Here is a 14,325-nt window from a genome sequence, read left to right as displayed (position 1 = left end):
TTTGTGGTACGCGGGCCTCTCACTGTTGTGGCCCCTCCCGTTGCAGAGCACAGGCTCCGGACATGCAGGCCCAGCGGCCATGGCTCACGGGCCCAGCCGCTCCGCAGCATGTGGGATCCTCCTGGACCGGGGCACGAACCCGTGTCCCCTGCATCGGCAGGTGGACTCCCAACCACTGTGCCACCAGGGAAGCCCTGATTCTTTACTTTTTTTGGAAAAAAAAAAAGGTTGAGGGTTGACATAGTTTGGTAGTAAGTGCATGGGTTTTCATTATTATAGTTTCTTGTAAACATGAAATATTTAATAATTAGAGGAAAAAGGGTTAGATATGAAAAGAAAAGCTTGTAAGAAGACAAGGATGAAGGAACCAGGGAGCAAGGTAGATTTCTAGAGCATGGTTACTGAAACTAAGGGAAGGAAGAAACTGTTCCAAAGAGGAAATGATCAGCAATAAAATAAAAGGCTTACGAGGTACCAAGTAAGATAATTATACATGTATACACGAACATACATACAAATACATATGCAGTTAATCTGTAGATGAAGACGATCTTGTTGAGAGATGTTTAATATATTGATGGCGGCCAATGTCATATTTCAGTGCATTACAGAGTGAATGGGCTGTGAAGAAATGAAGAAAGGGTGTATGCACAGCTCTGTAAGCAAGTCCAGCTATGAAGGAAGGAGATGAGAGTTGAGGGAGGTGGTTTTTCAATTTATTTTTAATGACTGGAAATCTTCGAAGTTATTTAAATGCTGGTAAAATGAAACCAACAAAAAGAGGAGGTTGATTATCATTGTCAGATGAGATAAAAGATAAGAGTGAAGTCATTAAGAAGGAAAAGTTTAATGAGATCTAGAGTATCCTTACAGGGATTAACCTGGGGCTAGAGAAATGCTTCTTTGATTCCACCAGGAAGATAGAGGAAAGATGCTTCCACATGCAAGTTGTACACCAGAAAATTAGTGAAGATCTCTGGATTCAATATCCTTTGTGATTTGAGAGGCAACTTCTAAAAGTAACAGTGGCAGATTTAGCAGTGTCATTTGGGGAAGAGGGATGACAATTTTAGATAAGCTGTGGCAAATGAGAGAGACTGGTAAGTAACCTGCTGGCAGCTCTGAGGATCCAGTTGAATTTGAATGTCATGAATTCGTAGTCACAGACTCTGCATATTACATGCTTTTCTCCAGCAGTTCAGGAACCTGCATGTTGCCGTAGGAAGGCGAATGTTTAGAAGAATCTTTAGTGTAAGGGTTTGTGAGGCATGTGCCACAAGACTAGAAGGTAAATGGCAAGGTAAAGAATGACAAGGAATTTAATTGTAATGACATAGAATAGATTGAGATAATGAATCATGTCTTCCCCCCCCGGAGTCTTTTCTCACCCATATCCAATATGCCATGCCTTTAACAATTTTGTGAAATTAATGGACTATATACAGGTAGTTTCTAATTGTCAATAAATAGAAATTATATGTTTTCTTCATTTATAATATGTATCAGTCAGAATATTTCTTTGCACTTCTCTGAACAAATATATATTTTTAAATATTACCCTATTCATTGTCGAAAGCTAATAGCACATTTCTAATTTCATTGGAAAAGATTTTTATTTCAAAGGTATCAAGTCATTGCCTACTAAGAACCTGTCAAGGTAGATAATTTATGCTGGTTTTGATTTTATAAAATGTCACTGTTTATCTCTACTGATACTTTTTGCTTTAGAGCCTACTTTATGTGTATGATTATATTACCATTCTTTTGGTTAGTCTTTGTATGGTAAAACTATTATTCATATTTTATTTTCATGTTCTACATTCTTATACTTATGCCTCCTGTAGTTGGGTTTCTTGTTCTTTTTGGAAGTTATGATGTTTTTTCTTCATCCAGTCTTGTGTCTTTTAATTGTAATGTTTAGCCCAGTTACATTAACATAGTAAATATGGTTGGGTTGAAATCTATGATCTACAATTTCCTTTTATAAATCTACCATCTACAATTGTATTAGCTGTTCTTTTTTCTTCTTTCTTGACTTCTTTTGGGCTAACACTTCTTATTATTTGATTTCTGCCCCAATGTTAGCTCATTAGTTATGATTCTTTTTTTTTTTAAGTTTTTTTTTTTTTGATGTGGACCACTTTTAAAGTCTTTATTGAATTTGTTACAATATTGCTTCTGTTTTATGTTTTGGGTTTTTTGGCCCTGAGACATGTGGGATCTTAGCTTCCTGACCAGGGATCAAACCTGCATCCCCTGCACTGGAAGGCAAAGTCTCAACCACTGGACTGCCAGGGAAATCCCCAGTTATAATTCTTTTATTATTATTTTCGTAAGTTCTCATTATTTTAGTCTATTATTAAGGTTTACAGTATTATAAACTTAGACTACCTTAAATTATACTTTTTCAATATTCTGGACAATGCAAGGATATTACAACACTTTACCTGCATTTGTTCCCTCCCTCATTTCATGCTATTTTTTGTCATTTAAAAATGTCTACATACGTGTTAACTCCCATGTAGTCAGCACTATCCAGCAGAGCGCTTTCTGCTGGTAGTCACATGAGGACTTTTCCTGCCCCCTAAATCCTACCTTGTCTGCACACAGAGGGGGCTGAAATGCCAAGGAGTTAACAATTCAGCCAAAGAATAAAGGAACTGATACATAAATAACCAGCATTCAGCTACTGCACCCTTTGTTTGGAAAACTCTGTGGTGTGTTCTATACTGTCTCTCAGAGTTGTCTAATGAGACTGAGCTCCACTTATTTGATATCTTTAAGAAATTAGTTATCAGTTCTATTGTTGCACTTTGAAGATAACATGTCTTTTATCTCTGTCTGCTAGTAAGTTTGTCTTTTTGTCTTAGGTTTCAGTAGTTTCACAGTGCTGTGCCTAGATGAATATTTCTTTGTATTTATTCTTCTTGGGATTCACAGAGTTTCTTGAATGTGTGGAGTGGTATCTTTCATCAGTTTCAGAAATTCTCAAACATTATCTCTTTAAATATTGCTTCTGCCCCATTCTCTTTTTTCTCTTTTTCTAGGACTCCAGTGAAGTGTTCGACCTTTTCACTATAGCTCATATATCTCTAATGTGCTTTCCTGTATTTTTCATCCATTTGGAGTTTCTTCAGAATTTTCTTCTAGTTTATTACACTTCTCTTCTGCTGTATGTTACACAGAATTCTTAATTTCATTTTTTTTTTTTTTTTTTTTTTTTTTTTTTCTTGCGTTATGCGGGCCTCTCACTGTTGTGGCCTCTCCCATTTGCGGAGCACAGGCTCCGGACGCGCAGGCTCAGTGGCCATGGCTCACGGGCCCAGCCGCTCCGCGGCATGTGGGATCTTCCCGAAACGGGGCACGAACCCGCGTCTCCTGCATCGGCAGGCGGACTCTCAAGCACTGCGCCACCAGGGAAGCCCTTAATTTCATTTATTGTGTTTTTTTACTTTGGTGACTCATGGTTGATTATTTCAGAGAGCACACTAGTGACATTCTCTTTTTTCATCTTTTTAATCATACTTTTTAAAGTCTATACCCAGTACTTTTTATACTTTGAAATAATTATATTATTTTTAATAAATAATTTTTCTTCTGTGGTCACTTTTCTGGTTTTATGGCATACTTTGCATTTTTAATTTGAATAATGGATGCACATTGTATATGAAAATGTGTACAGCCTCTGAATGTTATTGTCTCTTTTGAGATTCATCTTATAAGAACATTTGAGTAAGGGTTAAAATTAAAGAATTTTTCCAGAGTCTAGAACAATAATGCAAATCATTGCTCTTACCTTGCCATTGGCCCTAAAGAATAAGCATCTCACCAGGAAGCCCATTTTTTTTTCTTTTTCTTTTTTTTTTTTTTTTTTGCGGGCCAGGTCCATTTTCTTTTCTTTTCTTTTTTAACATCTTTATTGGAGTATAATTGCTTTACAGTGGAGTGTTAGTTTCTGCTTTATAGCAAAGTGAATCAGTTATACATATACATATATCCCCACATCTCTTCCCTCTTGCATCTCCCTCCCTCCCACCCTCCCTATCCCACCCCTCTAGGTGGTCACAAAGCACCGAGCTGATCTCCTTGTGCTATGCGGCTGCTTACTACTAGCTATCTATTTTATGTTTGGTAGTGTATATATGTCCATGCCACTCTCTCACTTTGTCCCAGCTTACCCTTCCCCCTCCCTGTATCCTCAAGTCCATTCTCTAGTAGGTCTACATCTTTATTCACATCTTGCCCCTAGGTTCTTCTGACCCTTTTTTCTTTTTTTTGTTGTTTTTAGATTCCATATATATGTCTTAGCATACGTTATTTGTTTTTCTCTTTCTGACTTACTTCACTCTGTATGACAGTATCTAGGTCCATCCACCTCACTACACATAACTCAGTTTCGTTCCTTTTTATGGCTGAGTAATATTCCATTGTATATATGTGCCACATCTTCTTGATCCATTCATCTGTTGATGGACACTTAGGTTGCTTCCATGTCCTGGCTATTGTAAATAGAGCTGCTGTGAACATTGTGGTACATGACTCTTTTTGAATTGTGGCTTTCTCAGGGTATATGCCCAGTAGTGGGATTGCTGGTTCATATGGTAGTTCTAGTTTTAGTCTTCTAAGGAACCTCCATACTGTTCTCCATAGTGGCTGTATCAATTTACATTCCCACCAACAGTGCAGGAGGGTTCCCTTTTCTCCACACCCTCTCCAGCATTTATTGTTTGTAGATTTTTTGATGATGTCCATCCTGACCGGTGTGAGATGATATCTCATTGTAGTTTTGATTTCCATTTCTCTAATGATTAATGATGTTGAGCATTCTTTCATGTGTTTGTTGGCAATCTGTGTATCTTCTTTGGAGAAATGTCTATTTAGGTCTTCTGCCCATTTTTGGATTGGATTGTTTGTTTTTTTGATATTGAGCTGTATGAGTTGCTTGTATGTTTTGGAGATTAATGCTTTGTCAGTTGCTTCGTTTGCAAATACTTTCTCCCATTTTGAGGGTTGTCTTTTAGTCTTGTTTATGGTTTCCTTTGCTGTGCAAAAGCTTTTAAGTTTCATTAGGTCCCATTTGTTTATTTGTGTTTTTATTTCCATTTCTCTAGGAGGTGGGTCAAAAAGGATCTTGCTGTGATTTATGTCACAGAGTGTTCTACCTATGTTTTCCTCTAAGAGTTTGATGGTGTCTGGCCTTACAAGAAGGCCATTTTTCACTGCTCTGCCCTGATATACAAAATCTGTACATGTAACATTTAAAAAACCCCATTATCTCCAGTTGACTGCTGTAGGCTATTTGGAGTAGCTTATATCAAACTACGCCTCCAAGTGAGAATAACTATGAGAGCTAGATTTTTTTTAAAGGGGAGCGGCATTGAAAAACAACCAAGGCATCCAAGAAGGGAGGAATTAAGGGACAGGATCTCTGAGAAAAGGAAATCAAAGAGAAGTGAGTCTAACATACTGCATGCAGTTATCCCTTTAGGCATTTGCCAAATGCTGTGTATGTGGAAGACAAGGGCAGAACACTAACTAAAAAAAACTTACTAGAAAGCTAAAAAATGTTAAACAGAGTTTTTTTTGTTTTTTGTTTTAACAATCTAATTCTCCAGGAAAGGCACCACCTGGAATTTGGGGCTCAAAAACAAAGAGGGGCCCTTGCAAACATCACCAGGTCTCAGTTCAGGTGCTTAAAATGTCTATGACTTAGGCCTAGACCATTTAGAAAGGAACTTTTTGAAAATGCTTTGCAAGTTTTATTTCCTATGTATGTGTAAATATAGAACATTGAAGCACCAACAGGTCTTTTCAGATTATACTAATACAACGGTGATCTGAAAATTTTTCTAACACTTTAACTGTTAGAGCTCTGTTTCACAAAAGCCACACTGGTCCAGAACAAACCTATATACTTAACATAATTTATCGCAACCATGTACTTGTTGCTGCCATTGTATTCAAAATAATATTAGAGTATCAAAAACATGCCAGAATAGTTTATCAAACTTTTGTTCAAGATATACTCATGGCTGTCATATTTCCCAATAGACTTCTAGATATCTTTTGTTTATATGCACTCAGCAAATACAGGATAATACCTCTTGCAAGTCTGAGTTTTTAAATCTTTGAACTAACAGGTAGAATAATAACTATTCTTGGTTATCTTCCAAGCATTATGTATCTTGGAAAAAGCAGTCTTTCAGTGGTGGGACAGTGGACATTTAGTTCTTTTAATAAAATGGCTTTATTTTTGTTACGTGTTGGTGGTAATTCCTAGAATCACAATATCCAGATCTATGCTAACGTGAGCTCTTCCTCAGGGTATGTAAATCTTTCTAGTTCTAGTGCTAGAATCTAGTAGATGTAAAGCAGTTTGGGAGCTATTGGTCACTTGCATGAATGCTTATTAAATATCTATAATGTGATTATATAATACATATGCTTGGCATTATGGGGATACAAAATATACACATGATAAAACCCTTCTTTCAGAATCATAGATTCCTATAAAAAATTGTTCTCAAAATCATTTGAGAGAGTTTTAAGAGCTATGGTAAAACAGTCACAGGAAGCTATTATAAAAATATTTTTAGTTGAGTATTATTTTTTATTATCTGTAGGCATTATGGTAAGTTGTTTAAATTTAATCCTCACAATTATTATCGATAGGTAGATATTTTGTATGCCAATTTCAAAACTGTAGATTCTGAGACATTACACTTAAGTAATTTAGAAAAATTTACAAAGCTATTTGGTTGGAACATTCCTAACCATTACACTGAAACTTGAAAAAATCAAAGTAAAAGAAGTGAAAATAAGATGATGATTTTGTAAGGATGGATATTTCTATTGGTGCCTGGACTTCTGCTAATATATGCTAGATATATTCAGCAGTGTATTTGTCAATTTAAAGAGAGAAAGATGATCCTTCCCCTGAATTAGAGTAATCTAGTCATATAATATGTGAGATTCTATTGTAATCCATAACACACACACACCATTGTGAAATCAATTGAGCCACAACACTAGATTTGAGCTCCAAGTTCACATTTTTTTTTAAAGAGGTGATTGATTTATTTTTAGATTTATTTAATTTATTAGTTTATGTTTTTGGTTGTGCCCAGTCTTTGCTGGGGCAGGAGTGCTGCTTAGTTGTGGCTTTGCCTGCTCCTTAGTTTGTGGCCTGCGAACTCTTGGCTGCGGTATGCATGTGGGATCTAGTTCCCTGACCGGGGATCGAGCCTGGGCCCCTGGCATTGGGAGCATGGAGTCTTAGCCACTGTGCCACCAGGGAAGTCCCAAGTTTTAATCAGGGATTTTTTTTATCCTTATGACAAAACAAAAAACATGTAGAACAAAAGTTTCACTGCTTCATTATCCCAAGTCATAATGCAGAATCATAATGCAGTGTTAACATGAGAACACCTTTTTCTTTTAAAACTCCAGTGCTCTATAGCTCTTTTGAGAATGAGAGCCACAGCTGCCATGAGTAAGTTACCTATCACAACCACTTTTATTTTTGGTACTGCTGACTGACATAACCAAATGTATTAATTCAGGGGTGATGACTCCACCTTAAAAATGATCTCTACAAAGAAAAATTTGAAAACAAGTTAGTTACATCCACCTTTTACACTTCATGTGACTGTTTAAATAAAAGATTTTCAAACTCTTTAGTGGTCTTTTTTTTTTTTTCAATTGCTTTCTCTGTCTGAGTTAAGAAAAACCCTTTAAGTGTTTTCAAACATGTAAAGGATATAAGAAATGGAGCAAGGTGCTTAAAATGAATAATTTGGAAGCAGAGTAAATTTTTGCAGGCGTCTGACTGGAAAGGTCTTGACAAATAGAAAGTTCACTATATCTGACATTCAAACAAGCAGTCAATATTTAAAGAGAAGTTCTTATTTTTGAAATATTGATTTGGGGAGAAAGTAAGTTGTTAGGAGGAACTCTAGCTACTTGAAGTTCAAACCTATGTGCATTTCAAAGCTATCTCAAGGAAAGTTGCCCACATAAAGATATAAAGCATAAATACATGAGAAATGAGAAATAATTATCTTGAACTTCAGGCCCAGTATAAACGTGGAAAAGCTCCACTGACGTGGGTAAGTCTCAGAAGGTAACTAATGCCAACGTGCTTAATGATTATAGAAAAGTCTGGGTATGAGCAACAAAAGAAAACAAAAACAACAATTTTTCCTCATTAATAAAATAAACATCACCATCTGTACATTCTTCAGTATGGTTCGTATATAAATAGATATTATGCATATAGGTATTTCCTCAACTTAAAAAGTGTTTTCTTGTCCAGAATTCATAAACAAGAGGAAAAACATTTTCTACATTGTGATTTAATCCTAAAATTCAAAATTTTATATTATTTTCAAGGTAGAGTTAAAAGAATCAGTAAGAATAATTCAAAGAAGGAATATTTTTTCTTCACCTACCTGAGTAAGATTTTGAGCTTCTAGAATGTTCCAAATGATTTAAGTAATGACAACCTAATTTCTAAGAACTTTGTGCACTTTAAAAATCACATATTTTTCAGAGTATGGCTACTACACCTGCATGCAATCAGAAGTTTTTCTGTTTCCTTTTTAGAAGTTCTTTCTACCTTTCTTCAATATGCAAGTTCACCAGGTGTTTGGAGTGTTAGTTTGGTAACAGAATTATGAAAACTGAATGGTGCTTTTTCTCCCTGTTGCTGTGAACTAACTTCTTCATCTGTGCTGTAACAGACTTGTGGGTAGTGTATTTGTTATGTTCACAGTAAACTAAAATACCTTCCATTTACTTCAAGCATTTCTCTTTTCTTTGAACAAAAGTAAAGAAATAACTGTCCCTCAGCCACATGATTTTTACTTTTCTATAAAAACTGTAGTCTGTTTGCTATAGTTTTTTTCCCCTATCACTGACTCTTCCTGATTTTTCTTTATCAAGTTCAATAGGGACTTTTTTAAAGTATTTTAAGAAGCAACAGATAAACAGGTTGAGACATTTCTCAAGTCCGTAATCCAAAATTGGAATGAACTTTTAAAAGTGCTCCTACAAAAGGAAAGTAGAATCACCTATAAGGAATAGACTTAAAAAAAACCCCACCAATTTCCCCTAAGTCTTTTAATCAACCAGCTAAAAATTTCCATTTAAGATGAATGGTATGAATAATAAAGAACATGATCTATGTATATGATCCAGTAATAGGAAAGAGAGATGACACAAAAGGTGATTCAATGATATCTGAGAGTTAAGCCAATTGAATTGTAAGAATATCTGTGACCAAGTTAAAATTAACATAGAATTCAATAAAAGCGTGTTACCAGTTGTTACATGCTAGATTGTTGCTGATGGATAGCTTTGAATAATTTATATTTTTCTTTTATAAATCTATATTTAAATATGCATCATTATATAAAAATATTTGCAAGGGAGTAGGAGATTTGGGGAAGATTACAGTGGTAGTTTACAGAAGAGAACCACAAGGAATGATAGGTTACTGTGGTAAAGCAGGAAGGTGAAAAATCTTTGTGAGGAATTACTGTTTTGAGAAACAAGGAGCCAAAATATTTATTCAAGGTTTTACCAAGTGTCTGTCACAGTGTGATGTACCTTGGGTGTTCAAGGGGATCCAAGTAAAAGTCTGGATCCTAACTCTTAATCTTCTAATACATTTTGGATGCAAGTTAACACCAGCTTTAGAAAGTGCCAATGATGTAAATAAATCTCTCAAACACAATATTGCATGAGAGAAGCCAGATACAAAAGAATGACATATTAATGATTTGATTAATATAAACTATAAAACAGACAACGCCAGTCTATCCTTTACAGAGTTAGAATAGTGATTGCCCTTGAAGGAGGTTGTTACAGAAGGTACAAAGAGTGGTGTTGACAATATGCTGGGTCTTGATCTGTATACTGGGGTCACAGTTATGTGCATTTTGGAATAAGTCATCAAGGTATGCGCTTATTATATGATAGGAGTTTCTGTTCTGTAAATTATACTTTAAAAATTCTAAATGTATTGAGAAAACAACAAATAATTAGCTTGAGAGTAAACATGACTTTTTAAACGTTTATTTTGAGCAAATTCTTAAAAGTGGTTAATGGTAAATGGTTAAAGCCTCAACAATATGGGAAATTTTTTCTTTTTTAAAAAATTTTATTGGAGTATAGTTGATTTACAGTGTGTGTTAGTTGCAGGTGTACAACATAGTGATTCAGTTATACATATACATATATTCATTCTTTTTCAGATTATTTTCCCATATAGGTTATTACAGAATATTGAGTAGAGTTCACTGTGCTATACAGTGGGTCCTTGTTGGTTATCTATTTTATATATAGTAGTGTGTGTATGTTAATACCAAGCTCCTAATTTATCCCTCCCCACTACGTAACCATAAGTTTGGCAACCATAGTTTGTTTTCGAAATCTGTGAGCCCGTTTCTGTTTTGTAAGTAAGTTAATTTATATAATTTCTAAAATTAGATTCCACATATGAATGATATCATATGATATTTGTCTTTGTCTAACTTACTTCACTTAGTATGATGTTTTCTAGGTCCATCCATGTTGCAGCAAATGACATTTTTTCATTCTTTTTAATGGCTGAGTAATATTCCATTGTATATATGTACCACATCTTCTTTATCCATTCCTCTGTCAGTGGACATTTAGGTTGCTTCTATGTGTTGGCTATTGTAAACAGTGCTGCAATGAACATTGGTGTGAATGTATCGTTTCGAATTATGGTTTTCTCTGGATATATGTCCAGGAATAGGGTTAGCTATGTCATACGGTAGTTCTATTTTTAGTTTCTTAAGGAACCTCCATACTGTTCTCCATAATGGCTGTACAAATTTACATTCCCACCAACTGTATAGGAGGGTTTCCTTTTCTCCATACCCTCTCCAGCATTTACTGTTTGTAGACTTTTTGATGATGGCTATTCTGACTGGTATGAGGTGATACCTCATTGTATTGTAGTTTTGATTTGCATTTCTCTGATAGTTAGTGATGTTGAGCATCTTTTCATGTGCTTTCTGACCATCAGGAGATTTTTTCTTAGAGTCAAAATATTTGCAGGAAACTTGAATAATAACAATCACAGTAACTATAAAAATGCTACTAATAGTAATCACTGTTATTATAATTATTAGTATTAATTAACAGACACGGGTCTAAGCATTTGACTTAAACTAATTTAAGCCTTACAATGACTCTTGATACAGTTACATTATCTTTGTTTAAAAAATTCAAAAATTGAGCTACAGAGTGAAGTAACTTGCCTAGGTAAGATAGAGAGACCACGTTATTTAAGGAAAAATAATCATGTATAATTAAAAGAATAAATATAGAGGCTGTGCAGATATTCAGGACAGTCTAAAGACCTGGAATGGCAATGCAGCTTTGTTCCCATCTTGACTAGCAATATTTGGGGTTCCGGGAGGAACTGAGAAACTGTGTAGAAATTGGCTTCAGCTGTGCCACTAGAAGCTAAAGGCTGAGACTCCCTTCACCCATTGACTGAGGTTTGTCCTAGGGACATGGTGAGCTAGAAAGTCCTCAGGTAGAAAAGGTGAAGGCAGGTGCTTCGTGTGGGAAGCATTGAGGGCGCTAGGGATTGTCCACAGCTCCGGATTAAGTCATGTGACTCAGAGATGAAGGTGGATCATCTAAAGTGCCTGATATAGTACATCCTAGAAAACCACTTTCCTGAGAGATTTCAGCATATATAATCTGTCTCAAAGCATCGTTATCTTTCATTGCTGAGAAATAAACATTTACAGAAATTATGAATTTGCAGAAATGAGCTCTGAGACCACAACTGGGTCTTGAAAGACAAGATTACAAATATTTCAGAAAATTAACAGCTTTAAGAAGCCCCACAACTTGAAAGGTACTTCAGCCTGGCCTGTTTTACCCAAGTCCTAACTTTGTGCCCTGCCCCCGCTTCCAAAGCTCATCCCCCCTAAATCCCTCAGGTTCCAACGTTAGCTTATCTCTATGAACAATAACAACAACAACAAAGTACAAACCAAAACAAAACTTTGTAAAAGTGTCCTTTATCAGGTGGTGTTTGGGAGTCTGTTCTTAGCAGGGCTTTTTTCTCGCCAGATAACAATATAGGACAATTTAACATGTTTGTTTGACATAGACTTTTCTGATGTTGCGGTGGGGAGTGAATGGGACATTGCCTCCCCTCTCTGAAATACGTTTTGTTGCTTAAATTTGCACACTTCACATATAACTAACACTTTTTGCCACTAGTATTTTTCATATCACGATGTGTCTCTTTATGCTCTTTGTTTACTTGCCAATTAGACTCAAAATAGTTTCTTATTCCTTTGTTCCAATTCTTCATCTTAAAAATATCACCCTTTAATTCTAAAGTTTTTGGCTCAAGTGTACTCAGTTTATTGTTTACATTAAAATGTTTTCTTTATTATTGGATATGGAAACTCATTTATTTAATTTTGCCCCATCAATCAACATTTTCTGCTGTTGCTTTGTTCTTTTCTAAAATTTTCTAAAATTTAGAAAGTTCTTTTTGTTTAGTTTTATATGTATTAGTTTTTCATCAAACTTTTGTTTTTGATTTCTAAAAGTTGTATGTAATACCTAAGTATATTCTTATCTCAAATAATAGATGAAAATAGTTAGTTAAATGTTCCATTTTCCTAATACCATTATCCTTAGTGCTTCTCAAACACTACTGTTTCCAGAGGCAAGCAGAGTTAAAAGTTTGATGTTTATTCTTTTCTAACATGAAAAGAATAAATAGTTAATGAAATAAAATACACAGTTGTGTTTTTAAGTTTGTTTTATTTAACATAAATGAATATATGTGTTATATATTGTTCTTTTATTTGCTGTCTTTCTCATCAATATACTTTGGACTTCATTCCAGGTCAGTACATGGAGGTCAATCTTGTTCTGCTATTGTATAGGTGCACTATAATTTATTTAACCACATACTGATGATGGAAATATAGCTCCTTTACAGTTATTTTCACATGTATCAAGACTTAAAATTTTGCTCTATATAGTTTTACATAGAGAAAAGAACTTTTATAGGATACCTAGAAATAGAATTTCTAGGTCAATGTATTTCAACATATTAAATTTGCTAAATACTGCTAAATTGTTCACTAAATGGGCTATTCCAATTTATCATATTATTAATAATACAGTAGCATTTATTTTCTGTTTTTAATATCCGAGTGATAAAAATCAGCATTTCAATGTTGCTTTATTTAAACTTCCCTGAATAATTGTGTTAGGTCATACTTTTATAAATGTATTGGTCTATGCCATACTTTATTCTGGGAGTAGGCTGTTTGTCTTTTTAAAAAATTTTATTGATTTGTAGAAGACTTTTCAACATTAGATATAGTAGCACTTAAAATAGAGAATTATTTCTCTAGCCACATCTTTTATTTTTCTATGATTTTTGAGTTTAATGTTTACTTAGAAAGCCTTCTTTACTCCAAAATTATTTTTCTAAATGATATCCCACTGAACAAATATGTTTGTATATATACCCTTAATATTTGTATACATTTATGTGTATTAAGCTATACAACAACTCTAAATAACTTGAAATGTAATTTCTGATCCATCTGGAATTTTTTTTTTTTTTGCGGTACGCGGGCCTCTCACTGTGGTGGCCTCTCCCGTTGCGGAGCACAGGCTCCGGACGCGCAGGCTCAGTGGCCATGGCTCATGGGCCCAGCCGCTCCGCGGCATGTGGGATCTTCCCGGACCGGGGCACGAACCCGCGTTCCCTGCATCGGCAGGCGGACTCTCAACCACTGCGCCACCAGGGAAGCCCTGGAATTTTTTATATATTTTGAATAACCAGACAATTTATTGAATAACTTACAGTTTTCTTTCTGGTTTGCAGTCCTACCTTTATCATTAAGTAAATCTTCAGATAGTCAAGTCAATTTGTAGAATTCTGTTCTGGGTCCCCTTGCTTGTTTATTGCAGTTACTTGGTCTTTTAATTCCTATCATTTCACAGTAATCTTTAATCTTCGGACAAGATGTTTTCTTTGCTATTTACTTGTTGCAAAGCTATTTAAAATATTCATCTTCACTTTCCCTTTCAAATATAATTATCTTCATACAAACTTTTGTTGTATTCAGAAGCACATTGAATATATGGATTTATTTGGGTGAATTGGCATTTTTCGAATTTTTAGTCTTTTCATCCAGGGTTTTGGCATGTCTCCATCCCTTAGATCTTTTAGAGCCTTTAGGTAAAGTATTATTGTCTTTACATTGTAAAGCTTGCATATTTTTTGCTAGTTTTATTCTT

Source organism: Lipotes vexillifer, unplaced genomic scaffold, assembly GCF_000442215.2.
Source record: "Lipotes vexillifer unplaced genomic scaffold, Lipotes_vexillifer_v1.1 scaffold63, whole genome shotgun sequence".
NCBI classification, from domain to species: Eukaryota; Metazoa; Chordata; class Mammalia; order Artiodactyla; family Lipotidae; genus Lipotes; species Lipotes vexillifer.
This window is presented reverse-complemented; position numbering follows the sequence as displayed.